Source organism: Oenanthe melanoleuca, chromosome 1 (assembly GCF_029582105.1).
Source record: "Oenanthe melanoleuca isolate GR-GAL-2019-014 chromosome 1, OMel1.0, whole genome shotgun sequence".
In the NCBI taxonomy this organism is placed as follows: Eukaryota; Metazoa; Chordata; class Aves; order Passeriformes; family Muscicapidae; genus Oenanthe; species Oenanthe melanoleuca.
Genome location: NC_079333.1, coordinates 48,952,789 through 48,966,230, shown reverse-complemented (window position 1 = coordinate 48,966,230; position 13,442 = coordinate 48,952,789). Strand labels below are relative to the sequence as shown.

The window sequence follows — 13,442 nt, the reverse complement described above, 5'->3', positions numbered from 1 at the left end:
TAAAATGGACAATGAAGAAGGTGCAAGCTTAGAAAATGAATGAGCTTTTTTCCCTTTTGCAGGAATACAGGTAGGATTATGTGTGGTGCTCACATTTATTGAGGAGTCTCTTGTAGGTTACATATTATTTCTTCTGTGAAATACCTTCAAGCAGTGTCTCATTTTTGCTGACTTATTAAATTGCAGCAGAGTGAGATTTTTGAGAGGCTTCTTATTAAACTTGGGGATAGAGGGACATGAAAAAAAATATTACAGAATAATCCTACTTCTTTTTTGTCTTTCACTTTATTTGTAATTTTTCTATGGGCATGTATTAATTATAGCAAAATGAGAGAAGCTCTTAACCTGCTGAAGGGCAAGGCTAATTTCAGCGTGACCTGAATTGATTTAGAGCAATGGTGACTCTAGAGAAATAAGGCAGATATTTGCATTTACAGATGTAACTTTTTCATTTTAATAAGTCTCCCTGAGAAGCTGCTAGAGACCATGATATTTCTGCTGTAATATAGCTGTGTTTTTACAGATTCTAGGTTCAATGATTCACAGATATGCAGCAAACAGTGTTGCTATTGTGAGATACTGCCAAATTTGCCTGATGCTGTAAAAAAATGCTCAGCAAGATCTGGTGATGTCCTAACATATCTGCAGTTACTGGGGCTGATGTGCAGGCAGAGCTCTGGAAACAGCTACAGCAGTGCTCTCTGATCTCAGAGAGGGCTGTTTAAAGGACAAGCTGCTTATTCAGAGCACTGGTTCAGATCAGGGCCAAGTCTGGCTTGACCAGAAGTGCCTTCCATCTGCAGTTTTGTATCAGTAACCTCTGACACCAGTGGTACATAGTTGTACACTTCTTGGTGACTGTACCTGCCTGTAATGATCTCCTTACTGGGACTTTACTGGGAACTTTCACCTGGAGGAAAATGTGGATGTGAAATTCTTTTTGTCTGCAGCAAAGTGTGTGTCAGGGGAAACTCTTAACTCCTGTTCTTCCCTGCCTTGTCTCATGCTCCAGGGAGCACTAAGATTGGTAAATCTGAGGAAGGAGTTGAGATTTTAGAGCTGCAGAGGTCAGTGGTGATCTCTGCTATGACACTGACAGAAGATCTTGAATGATAATTCTGGTTCCTGCAAACCCTCTCAGTAAAAAAGAATGCATGTGCTTTGTATTTTATATGTAAATAAACTTGTGGTTTAGCTCTGAAGAAGTGCAGCCTGGAAGGATGCCAGTGTTGTCTCCTGGGTGATGTACTCACTTTTATCTCTTTATATTAAAAACTCCCCTTTAATGATTGTGCTTAGAACAAACAAACAAACAAACAAAAAAAAAACTCTTTACACCTGTTTTAGAACTCTAAACCCTGAAATTGCCTAGTATCACCCTTCTACTGGGGCAAAAGGGATGAGCAGATTTTCTTGGCCCTTATATTGGCATAGTTCAGTTGAATCCTTTGTCAACTCATGAGCTTTGACTTGAGGTGTTTTTCTTACCTGCTGGTAGCCTGAAACCTTTGTGTCCAGAAGCTCTCCCAGGAGCCTGCCATCTCCACACTGCTTCCCCTTTAGGAGACACACATGGAGTTGTGTAGCTCACTGTCCAGCCCTCCTGGTAAGGTCAGGGTTTGGAGGGGGGTGTGTGTCCTGCAGGTGTGACAGAGGCTTTGCTTGCTCCACGTACAGAGCAGCTCTGCTGGCAGGAAGGGAAAGGAATGACTGTGCTCAGCAGGAGCAGCCTGTTGCTCAGCCCTGAGTGGGGAAGTCATTGATTTCCTGTGCTGCTAGGCAATTGCTGCTCCATTTTTCTTTGCCAAAAGCCTGAGCTCCCAGATGGTGCTGGGGACACGATGATAGATTTATTTTTTTTATTTTTTTTTTAATTTCTAAATTCAAGCTGTGAATGATTACTGGGAGGAAATCCATGGTAAATCCAAAATTTTTCCAGTACTATTTGTAGTTGGGAACTTCTACTGTAACTCCTGCTGGAGCTCTGAAGGTTCTGGAAAAGCCTGTGCTGAGGGGCTAAATCTAACAAATCTGTGATTAAATCTTTCACCACTAACTTAAAAAGCAATAAAATCTTAAAGCTCAGAATCAAGAAAAGTAATTTACTGTAAGGATAAGAGAATAAAGCTCTCCTGGGATCATTCCTTGGGAATATAACTTGGAGACAGGCTGTTCTGTACTGTCCTCTCCTCTAAGTTATTTTATGAGGCCAACACTGGAATTGCCCTTCCACAGCAATAATGAGTCCCCTGTATTACTAGTGCAGGGGGACAGGGTGGTATGTGTATTGTTGGATACTATCATTAGGTGCCACAGGATACTAAAAAGTAGCAGGGGTCAGAGATTTAACTGGGCATCCAAGTTAAGTGATTGTCCTGTACTGACAATATACATGGAAAAATTAATACTCTTAAATACTTGTCCTCCAATAGCCTTGTTAGTTGTGGTGTTTTGATCTATATCTCTAAAAGATGTCAATAAATATTTTGTTCAGTTAAGAGGAATTTAAGTGATGACCTATAAAATTTGTTGACAATGTGAAGAGCTTGTCTTGGTGAAAGAGGGAGTACTTAGACAATCAGAACCTGAGGAAAGTTTAATTGCTAGGAAGAAAGCTCTGCTTTGATATCCACTTGATTCCCCATCCTAAAAACTCCTTCCTGGTTTTAGAATATTTAAAAACTTTTGGTGCACATGATGCTTTGTGAGTGGTTCTTAGAATTCCAGGACTTGATTAAGTAGGTGTGTTGTATTAGGCATGTCAACTTCTTAATGCTGGAATAGCAGAAGAAAGGGGTTGGGGGAAACCGAAACAAAAAAAACAAAAAAACCAAAAAAACCAAAAAAAACCCCAAAAAAAAAAAAAACAAACCAAACAAAAACAAAACAAAACAAAAAAAAAAAAAAACAAAAAAAACAAAACAAAAAGAAAAGGAGCAAACTAAACTCAGAAAAAAGCCACAAGAGAGCAATCCTCAAAAAAAGCAAACTCCAACAGATTTAACCAGTCTGTCTTATTGGGTCATTGGCAGTTCAGGGACTAAAACTTGATGTTTTCCAGTGTTGGTTGGGTATTGACTTAGGATTTCATGCATTACTTTAGTTTGATTTTTTAAAAAAAGTGTTTCTCCTTACTATGAACAAGGTAACTAGTGGCTTATTTGCATTTCCTTATAGCCCATCAGAATCTCTATTTTGACTTCAAGGTCTCTGAAACCTTAGAATATAATTTCATTGTGCTAAAAAGGGCACAATATACAATCTGATCATAAAGCACATCAATGGCCTGCATTTAGCATATTTTTTGCAATTTAATTATTAATGACTCCTCAGAGCTGGATAGGTTTCACACCATGTCTGGAATAGCTTATGTACACTTTTATAGATATACTTAATTTCTCCTGGTACAAGGGTCTTTGTACTCCAGAGAAAGAGATAGAATTACTTCCCTGTACCACAGTGATGCATTTGAAGATGGTGGGACTCTCAGAAGTGTTTAACAGTCTTATGAGCACAGGCCAAATTCAAAAGCTTTCCAGGGGGAGATCTTGAGGCATTTTCCTTGCCAACTTTGCTATGTAAGGAAAATAAAAATAGAATGAGTAGGTGTAATGGCTGCCTGTAGGAATACAGATAATGAGAGCATGCTCTTACTATGAGAACTACTCAGTTTTTAGGTTAACCTGATGCTTAAGTTCATAAAGAGATATTGTCAGCACAGACTCCTATTATTACCACATACTTGTGCAGAGAAGAAACACTTCCTCATGACTGAAAGATCTTGCTTTACTATAGCTGCACTATTCCAGTTTGATTTCTAACCTTTCCTTAACAGAAGGTGGCATTTTTAGTTTGATGTGCATTGAAAAATGGCCTTCTGAAAGGCAGTGTGTGGACACAGTGCAGATATTGAGGACACAAGCTGCATGTGGAGATAGAGCCCAGTTGCTCTGTCACAAGCTGTTTTCTGTTAGCTTGGTGAACTTCTAGAATAACACCAATGACTAAAATGGGAGAAAACTAATCAAGGTCACATTTAACAGCAATATTGTGAAACAGTGCCATTTTTAGAAGTATTATGATGTGTATATTTGTGCAGAGTATTTAGAGTGTGCATGTTTTGACAAAGACTAAAGGTTGGACAGCAGTGCTTTGTTACCTTGTGCATCCTCTGTTTGCTTTTGGCAGAACAAACATCTGGATTATAATAGGACCTACTTATTTGAACAGGTGGTTTGCTGAACTTAACAAGATGCAATCAGGCAAATTATTTTTCAGTTTATGCATTATGCTGTTGATTTGACTCCAGACAGATATGGTCAGTACCAGAGATACCAGAATAAAAGTCACTATCTGTTGGCTTTTTTTCCCTCACTAATATTTTATCACAAATAAAATTATCTTCACAGGTATGAAATGCAGCCACAGTTACTTAGACATATACCTTTCAGAAGGTGCAGTGTGAGGCATAGGATGTTCCTCAATAGCCTTAGTTTCAGCCATCAAAATGGCTATTAAAGAATTGTGGCTGCAAGGAAAGGAAACATCACAGTGCTGGAAAGCTTGAAGCTTCTTCATTGAGTGTAATATGCTTTTGTTTTTTAGTGGAAACCCTCTATAAATTTTTTGTGTTATGATGCAAAAAAAATCCCTCTCTTGTGGCCTTATTTTTCTGAAGACATGTGATATAGTTTTTAAAAATGAATACTATTGTTCCAAAAATATACTCTCTATAGGAAGCAAAAGCAACTGCTTGCACCTACACCTAAAATGAGCATTTCATGAGTGTTTCTTTATGGTTTTGTTCTTAACAAGTGAAAAGCATTTGATAATAACGTCTGTACTGCACAGTAAATTCTTGGCCAAAGGTACTGTTCTGTAGGGCATATTAAACATCTCAAATGTCTTTCTCTAGACCTGGATTGTCCTTGGTACAGAAACACCCACATAAAGGGAGGTAGGTATTGTCCACAGAATAACATTCCCACCTCAGCATTTGGGTGGTGTCTATTGTACTACAGTCTAGACCAAAGGAATGTTAACCAAAATAAAACTTATGTGCAGCAAGGACTAATTTTGTGTGTGCCTGTAATTTCGATTCACATCAGCATTTGTAATCAATTCCACTCTTAATATAGAAGGTGCATTTAATTTTAAAGGTGGCTGGTTGTGCATGTTCTTTTTATTTGAAAAGTTTTAGCTACAATCCACTCAAAATAGCACTTATTGTCCACATCTTTCTAAAACAGAAATGTTGAGTGCACCTTATCTTCTGTATCTCAGCACAGTAATTTTATCTTCTCCCTTTTGTTGAAGGCTTTGGAGCTCCCTGCCAGCCACAGGCACGTGGGTGATGTTGACCAGAGAACCATGGTGAATTCTCTGTGGCTGTTCAGATCCTGACTAGTTGTGAGAAAACATTAAGTTAAATGACTTCTGCAGCTCACATAAGCATTTTAACAGGGAAGCAATGGCTCTTGAGGTGGTACTTTAATACTGGACTACCATCTGGGGTGCTGAAACCCATTGTGCTTACACTGCACGAGCTGTTCTTTCCTAAAGGGCTTCTCATGTGAATGCTACAAGGCCATACCCATCAGAAAATACCTGTGCTGCTTAGTTTAGACATGAATTTTAGGCCCTGTCTGGGCAATGCTGACAGGCCACCATGTTATGTATCTGTGAGAGACATTAAAAAACCCCCAAAGGGTACTTCTCCAGCTTGTAATGCACCTCACCCTCCTTCTTGCCTGCAGTATATTTAATCTGAATACTTTTTTCCTTCTGGAAGATATATAATTTCTGGCTTTGGTGTTTTGAAACAGGTTTTGGGGAAGGATTAAAAAGATGAGTTTTTTTTCCTTAATACTGAGGAAAAGTCCCTTTCTTGATGACATGATAGTTTGAAAAACAAACAAAAAAATATCAATGGATGAAAACTGCTTGTTTCAGCAAGCTGTGATGTGCTCTGTGGTTCTTGGGAAATTCTTACAATTACTGTTGAGAAAAGTGGATTTCTGCTATAAATTAGACTTTACTTTGAGAGAAGCATAAAAAACTTTTAAAATAATTTGTGTAGGGTAGAAAATTTGCTGGCAATTGAAATTATCTTGGTGTTACAGGTGAGGTCCTTGAACTCTTGTGCTCCTTCTGGATAGGCTGTTTCATTGTCATGTTATGACATTGACTAACAATTTTAATTGTTCCTCAGCTAAAGTTCTCTGTGAAGGAGTGAACAGAAGCCCATTCCTGACTGAAAGCAGTGTGCTCATTCATTTGTCTAGGGTCAGTTCTTATTAAGCTGAGACTGACAACTGTGTTGCTCTGTCTCCAAAAGCTTCCCACAATAGGAGTTTCCATGGTTGCCAGCTGGCATCCCACAGGAACTGTACAGTGATTTGGAAAATTGAGGAGGCGCCATCTTCTGCATCCTTTGGAGAGGCTTGTGTGTGTGTGTGCTGTGCAAAACCAGAGCTGCTGATAGTTGAATGAGACTGAGAACTTGCACACCTGCTTCAGAATGTGTTCAATATCACATAGGTTGGTTTTAGTGTCTTTAAAGATATCCAGATACTCATTACAGAGTTTATGTACTGTCTGAAGCCTTGCTTAAGGAAGAGTGATTTCTAACTCTTCAAGGTGCAGTTTTGTATTGTGTGAGGAAGTGTTTCTCAGTGGAAAGGAGGTGGTGTGGTCATTCAGAACTATCCATTTCTAGAATAAGGATCCTTTTCCTCTACATCTGGATTTTGCTGTTTAAATATGCAATGTAACCAAGAACTGCTTATTATCCAGTTAAGTTCTGATTTGTTTTACTGACTATTGGGGAAGGAAAAGAAAAGCAAATGGAAACAATCCTCAACTGTGTGATCTTGTTGTGGAGAGTTTGTGGGGTTTTTGTGCTTAATTGTTTAATGGAAAAGAGTTTGGAAAAGTGCTTACAGATTTCTCTGATGCTGTACAACTGTTTTGTGGAGACAGGCATGAGATTGCCAGTGGTCATGGAGAAGAGTTTCCACTGCTCAGTAAAACACGATCCTTGGGACCAAATAAGTTCTTTGTGGACAGCTGAAACCTTTACCCTTTTCGTGATGCTTTCAAACAGTAGCCATCCTAAACTTTCTCTGTTCTGCTCTCCCTGCCTTATGACTTGTCTGAACCAAATGAGATCTATAGTTTTAAGATTTTATGGTGTATCACTGGGATGATTTTATTTGTATTCTCTGAAGCTCTTACTGTTAATAATGCTTTTATTTTTAAAATTTTTTTTATTTTATTTTTTTGTTGGCAAAGTGTGTGTTTCCTTTCTCTTAAGTGGTATGATGTAATAATCCTTTAAAAAAGCATAATGGATGTTGGATTTGCTGTGTTGTTTCTGTCCTTCTAAAATTAGTTGTTACAGGAGGACTATGAATTTAGCCATTTAGGAAAATCTTAAGCATCAGCTAAGGAAAAAACCCAGCATTTTCCTCTCACAATTTTTTGTAACATGTTTTCTTCCTGAGAAATTAAATTATACTATTCATAGGAAAAATTCTTAATTCTGCCTTATAGCTTATGAGATCTTAAATATTTCCTTTCTAGTGTAATTTTTTTTTGGTATAATTATGTTTTTGGATGTTGGACCTTGAATTCTTACACAAACACTTGGAAAACCTTGGCAGTGCCTCATTTGAGAAAGTTGAGTTAATGAACTAAAGGATAATAACTTAATCAAACTTAAGTTTGAACAGCCACCTGAGATTTAGTGCAACTATGTCCTTGATTGCTTGTTTCTTTTACTTAGTTTCCTATTCAACACCTTTTGCCAAGCTGCTGTGTAGAAGAAAACGCTTATGTGAATGATGAATACTGAGAGGACAAACTACATAAATATTCTGTCATCAGCTGTGTTCTCTGAAAACTAATCCTCGTATTTATAGGAGCCAAGGTCTTTCAAACACTTCAAAAGCAACTGAAAAAATAAGCCAAAAATTAATGACAGTACAGAAAATGGTAGTGACAGCCCAATTTTGTACCTTGTTTTTTCTAATTAAGTTTTTATGAACCCAGATTGTCTTCTGAAACAGCTGTAAACTGTGAAACATTTTGTGTTCATTACTTTGAAGCTTCTCATGCCATACACTTTGCTCTTGCTTCTAGTGAGTGGCAAGAAACACAAATATTTTTGAATATTCAACCTACTTAGTCTGGAATTGTCTCTTGTGGTTCTTCTTCTGTAGAAAGCAAGTCTAGGGCAATGACATACTTTTCAGGTGCTTGTTGAGTTATTCAAGATGAATTCAGGTTTCTGCCTTTAGAAGGATTCTTTCCTGTGTTGGAGATGCAATTTATTTTCTTAGATGTGAATTTTGGAACTGAAAGGGAGACAATCTTCAGGGACAACAGTATTATGTAATGTTAAATCACTGATGTTCCATGTATTCTGCCTCTTTCCCCCTCCATTTCTCTTTAAGCTTGAAACTAATTTTTTCAGTCCTGGAGGAAGTACTGGCTTAATCTCTTCTGATCTATGTCCCAGTACCATGTGCCAGTCCATGGGCCCAGACTGTCCAGACTCAATCAGATTTAGAAACTAATACAATTACCAGTAGGTGAAAATACTTCCCTTGTACTGAATGAAGGCAGTAGTGCTCTGAGAATGGCTTAGAGTTTTGTATATAAACCAAACCCTTTTGAGACTTTTTCTGATGTCACTGGTTAATGAAGAAACTTCTGAAGTAGGTCAGACTACCTGCTACAAGCAGGTGATTTTGCTTGGCAAAGCTGGGAGGGAATGAAGTTCCTTCCATAGAATTGAATCCTTGAATTCACAGACCAAAGAACAAAGAAGTCTTTGGGGACTTGAGGACAGGACATAGTGCTTTACCTATAGATGAAAATGAGCACAAATGGGTCTGAAATTATCAGAGATAAGTGAGTGTAACTAGAGAAAGCAAGGCAGAAGACACTAGTATGCTCCCACTGGAAGCAGCAAAGCTTTATATAGGGTTTGAATTCAGCTGGATGATACTGAAAATAAAACTCATGTTAAGTAGTTAAGGCTGATTGCCTCTCCCAGATCAGTTGTTCTAGTGGATTTGGTTTTCCATTAAATGTTGAATCTCAGAAACTTATTTTAAATAAAACACCTCTGAGCTTTAATAGCTTAAAATTGTAAGAGACATTTACTCATCAAGTGAATAGAGAATGAAATCTCAGTTTGAGCTGCTTTTAATTATCGTTTTGATTTGGTATAAGCAATGATTTTTTCAAAGCTGCCAGGCAATAGGGGGCAGCTGGAATAGCCAGGATAGAATGGCTTTGATTAAAAGGGAGGGAAACCAGACATTACTTAAAATGGATATGCTGACTTTTTAAACAGAATAGTGTTTCCTGTTTAAAATACCTGCACCTGCCTTCCCTTGCAGGCATGTTGTATGTCTGTTTTACATTAATTTGAATTGCAAACTGCAGCTGCTGCTATGTACCATGCATCCAGAAGCTACACCTTAGCTCTTCCTTTATCCTAGTTGTCCTTGAGATATCCTGCTTTCTCATGTTCTCTTTCTTAATTTTGTATTCACCTCCGAATCATTTGTCTGTTTCTGAAGGTTTTCTAGGAGTGCCCTTAATCTTTTTTGATACTTTAACTTCTTGTGTCTTTCACTGTTATCTCCTTTTTAGTCACAACTCTTGTTCCTTTAAAATCTAGCAAATTCTGAAAAATGATGCCTTCTGTGGAGTTTGTGTGGAGTGGTTTCCTTGGGCACATCTCAGTTCTGTAGTCCAGCTCTTTTGTTCTGTTAGTGTATGCTTATAACTAAGATTTCTTTAACCTTCTGCTGTTTCCCATGTATGAAATCTGTGTTTGCATTTACACCCACACAAAATCTGAGCTAAAGCTAATGCAGTTTATGGAGTGTTTAAGTGGCATTCTTGCTTGCTCCTTGGTGAGGAGATAACTTTGAGAGGGAGGTGAGAGTGTTGTGGGAATGGTCCTGGCACACTCTGCACTGATAATGAGAAACCCTGTGTTCACACAGAAATGAACTCATGCGTGCTGTAATTCTGTCTCACTGATTAAGAACAAAATGGTTAAAAATATAGAAATTCACAGCCATGAAAAAAGTCCATATATGGCCTTGTTGACTCTGATACAGAGTAGTTTTTTTTTTGTTGTTGTTGTTGTTTTTTGTTTTTTTTTTTTTTTAAAGTCCACTTTTTACTATAGCATAGTAAATGATGTTAGGATGTTTCAGTTTCTGAACCAGAACACATCTGTTCTGGGGCAGATTGAGGAGCATTGTGAATACTCTGGAGTAATCTTTTTAAATAGAGTGTGATCTTGATGAATTAGGAACAAGAACTGCAATCAGTGTAAAATTTAATAAAGCAAATATGAAGCAGTTAATGCAGGAAAGAATAATCAAGTGGCCTGTCAGAACTAGAGGAACAGAAACCAGATGAGAGCACAAGGTGAAGATTTTGAATGTGAGAAGTGTTGAACATTGCATTGCTATGAGGTGTGGGAGAACATGCATTAGAGGTGTTTAGTGCTTTTGCAGTTGATTAGCATCCTTGTGAATGCAGTTGTTCACATCTGCTTTTTTCATCAGGGATAGGCAAATTAACAATTCTGTACCTTATGTAAAGAAAATTGGACTAGTATTAGCATTGATTGGCTGTCAGTACCATGAGGAAAGCTTGAGAAAGACATAATATCCTAAGGGATGAAATAGGAAGAGCTGGGCTATTCTAACTGGCTAAGGACCAGGAACATTAATACTTGATTTTTAATTTTTATTTTTTTTTTTAACTAGAGATGAAAATTTGATGTCTGTATTCTGGACCTGTCAAGTAACTAGGCAGAGTCTCTCTGGGGCTCTATAACAGAAGACTGAAATGAAATAAAACCTTTTATAATTGTGTATAGGTATTCCACTAGTCAGTGTGTGATATTTTGAGGTATTTTTCAGAATGAATACATTTACTCAAGAACTTTTGTTCTTGATAAAAAGTGATTCATTTGAATGTCTTTTTAGTCAGACAACTTCATGGAGACATTAGTAAGAAATAATGCTATGAAGCTAAAAGCAGTTTTAAAATATTTTCTGGATTTTAAGTGTGGGACCAAAACAGAAAATTGGTTTAGATGTATAGGAGTTGTTATAGATTAATGGTATTTGTAGGAATGTCATCTTGCTAAAAAATGTTTTCAAACAAAAATATATTGCAGTTTGATTTAAATCCCATTTAAGCAGCAATATTTAAATGAGGTAGCCTGGTATAGAGCCTGCTATGCTTCATCCTTTGGTTGTTTGTGAGGGGAGGTGGTGAGAGTGAAAGGATGAGACTTTCATTTCTCTGGCAAGTCTTCAATGACACTGTAGGAGGAGCAGCTTTTAAATACGGCATCCCTGTGAAAAACTAACCTTCCCATCTGCAGATGGAGGAGGGCTGTCCTAGAAAAGAAAACCAAGCTCTGGTTTCTCTTGTGCTGAGTCCAACTGAATGCCAGTCATTTTTCACAGCATTCGGTAGGAACTGTTCTCTTAAATGTTACAGGAGGAGGAGAGGACCCAACTGAATGTCACTTTGTACCTCTGTAGGAAGAGGAAAGCTTTAACTTTGCTTGCTTCACTTACAGGCAAATAATCAGAAGGATCACTGAAATTAGAAGTGGGTGCTCTAAAAAAAGTGACTGATACTTGAGGTTCTTCACACTGCTCCTGGCTCCTCCTCTGGCTAGGAGGGGCTCTGTCCCTTGGCTTCAGTTTCAAACTGCAGCATCTTCTCCTGCTGCAGCTTTGAAACAGACACATTATGATTATTATGTAGTCCTCATGCTTACCCTTTTATTTTCCTTTCTTTTATATTTTTAAAGCAGTCTGTCATGACTTCTGAAATCCTGAAGTGACAGGCAGCTTTACAGCTCTGAATTTTCTCCCCTAGAATAACCTAGGTAGAGTGTGTGGGAAGGTTTTATATCCCAAATCCATGGTAGTCTGTCTGTACAGTAAGTGTTTCTGTTCTCCAGGAACAAAGCCTGGCTAAAAATGTGTATCAACTCTCCTTAGCTTTATTCTGTATTAGTTTAGAGTACTACCTGGAAATAAGCCTTTCAACTTAGTACCAAAAACCCTCCAAGATAAGGAAAGGTATCAAGTCATTTTCAGCTTGTCAAGTAGAGCTGGAAAATGTTTTTCAAGGTGCAGTGGGTGTGTGCTGCACTAGAAAGAACAAAGATTCCACTTCTCCACCTTTGCAGTCCTAATCAATGTTAGACAGAAAATGATGATGGATAACAAATAGGATGCTTATGCAAAATAAAACCAAGACATTTTACCTTTAACAAGGTGTACATAGTTCCATTCTAAATTAGTATTTAGTCTCAATCACTTAGAAATAGGGATGCAGAGAAAGGTATGCTGTTTACTAAGTGCTAGATGTGAAGTTGAGCATGAGACTAGATAATTGCCCTCTGCGAGGGCAGTTGATAGAAGTTGAGAGGACAGTATAAAGTTGTCATGGATGATGCTAGGAGACTGCAAGAATGGAGCTAAATGCAGCACAGAGGAACAGTTAGGAGAGAAAAGATTCTAGAAAGCAGTGCAAGGCTACTGAAGAGATGTGAAAAGATGACTTGCCTTTTACACAGGAATTTCTGTTAAATGTAGGTCAGTAAAGGGAACCAATTTACAATTCTGTGAAACTCACAGGAGCCCTGTGCGTAGAAGAGTTATTGGAAGTCCCTGCAGGGGGAGAAGCAGCTATCTCATGTCAAATCCCAAGTAAAGCATCCCACAGAAGGAAGAGAGGAAAGACTCTAGACCCTAGAAGAGTAGATGCTCCTTTGTTTCCAAAAACATAAGTAATTTTAGAGAGTCATCTGCCATCAACATGAGTTGTGATATATCCAGGTATTTGACACATCACAAGTGACTTGGAAACTGAGTAAGCACTTTCTGAATAAAAAAAAATAAAAAAATAGCAGACAAGAGGCTTGGTAGCCCAGCTTTGTTTTGTCTTGGTAGTGGAGCCATAATTTGAGCTCTTCCCTTTTGGCAGGTGTGTTCTGCATGACTTTAAATTATTCTGTAGGCTCATGTTATCAGCCTTTCTTTCTCAGAAAAGATGTAAGTGCTGTGAATAATTCCTTTGAGTCAATTGGCTAATGCTAACAAGTGTCAGGTATTGTGGCACATCCTGCAGTAGAACAGTCAACTAAATTAACCAGGCTTTTTTGGTATTGCTGTCATTCATAAAATTTTTGTGCAACTTTCTTCAGACATCATTCACTTGCATCTAAATTTTCATATAGAGGCAAAACAAGACCTTTAGCTACTTACCACCAGTTCAAAACAGGAGAGCAAACTGTTCTCTTCCCAGTTTTCTCCCTTTTTATAGGCAAGAGGCAAGGAAACAAAGAGAAGGTTGGCTTAGGATTTTTCTTTCCTTCC

At 37.9% G+C, this 13,442-nt stretch overlaps 1 protein-coding gene across 3 annotated transcripts in view; it reads left to right on the top strand.

Annotated features, from left to right (window-relative positions):
- Positions 1-13,442, top strand: part of DCLK1 (doublecortin like kinase 1) — a 224,244-nt gene that overhangs the window by 13,784 nt on the left and 197,018 nt on the right. The window lies entirely within an intron of this gene.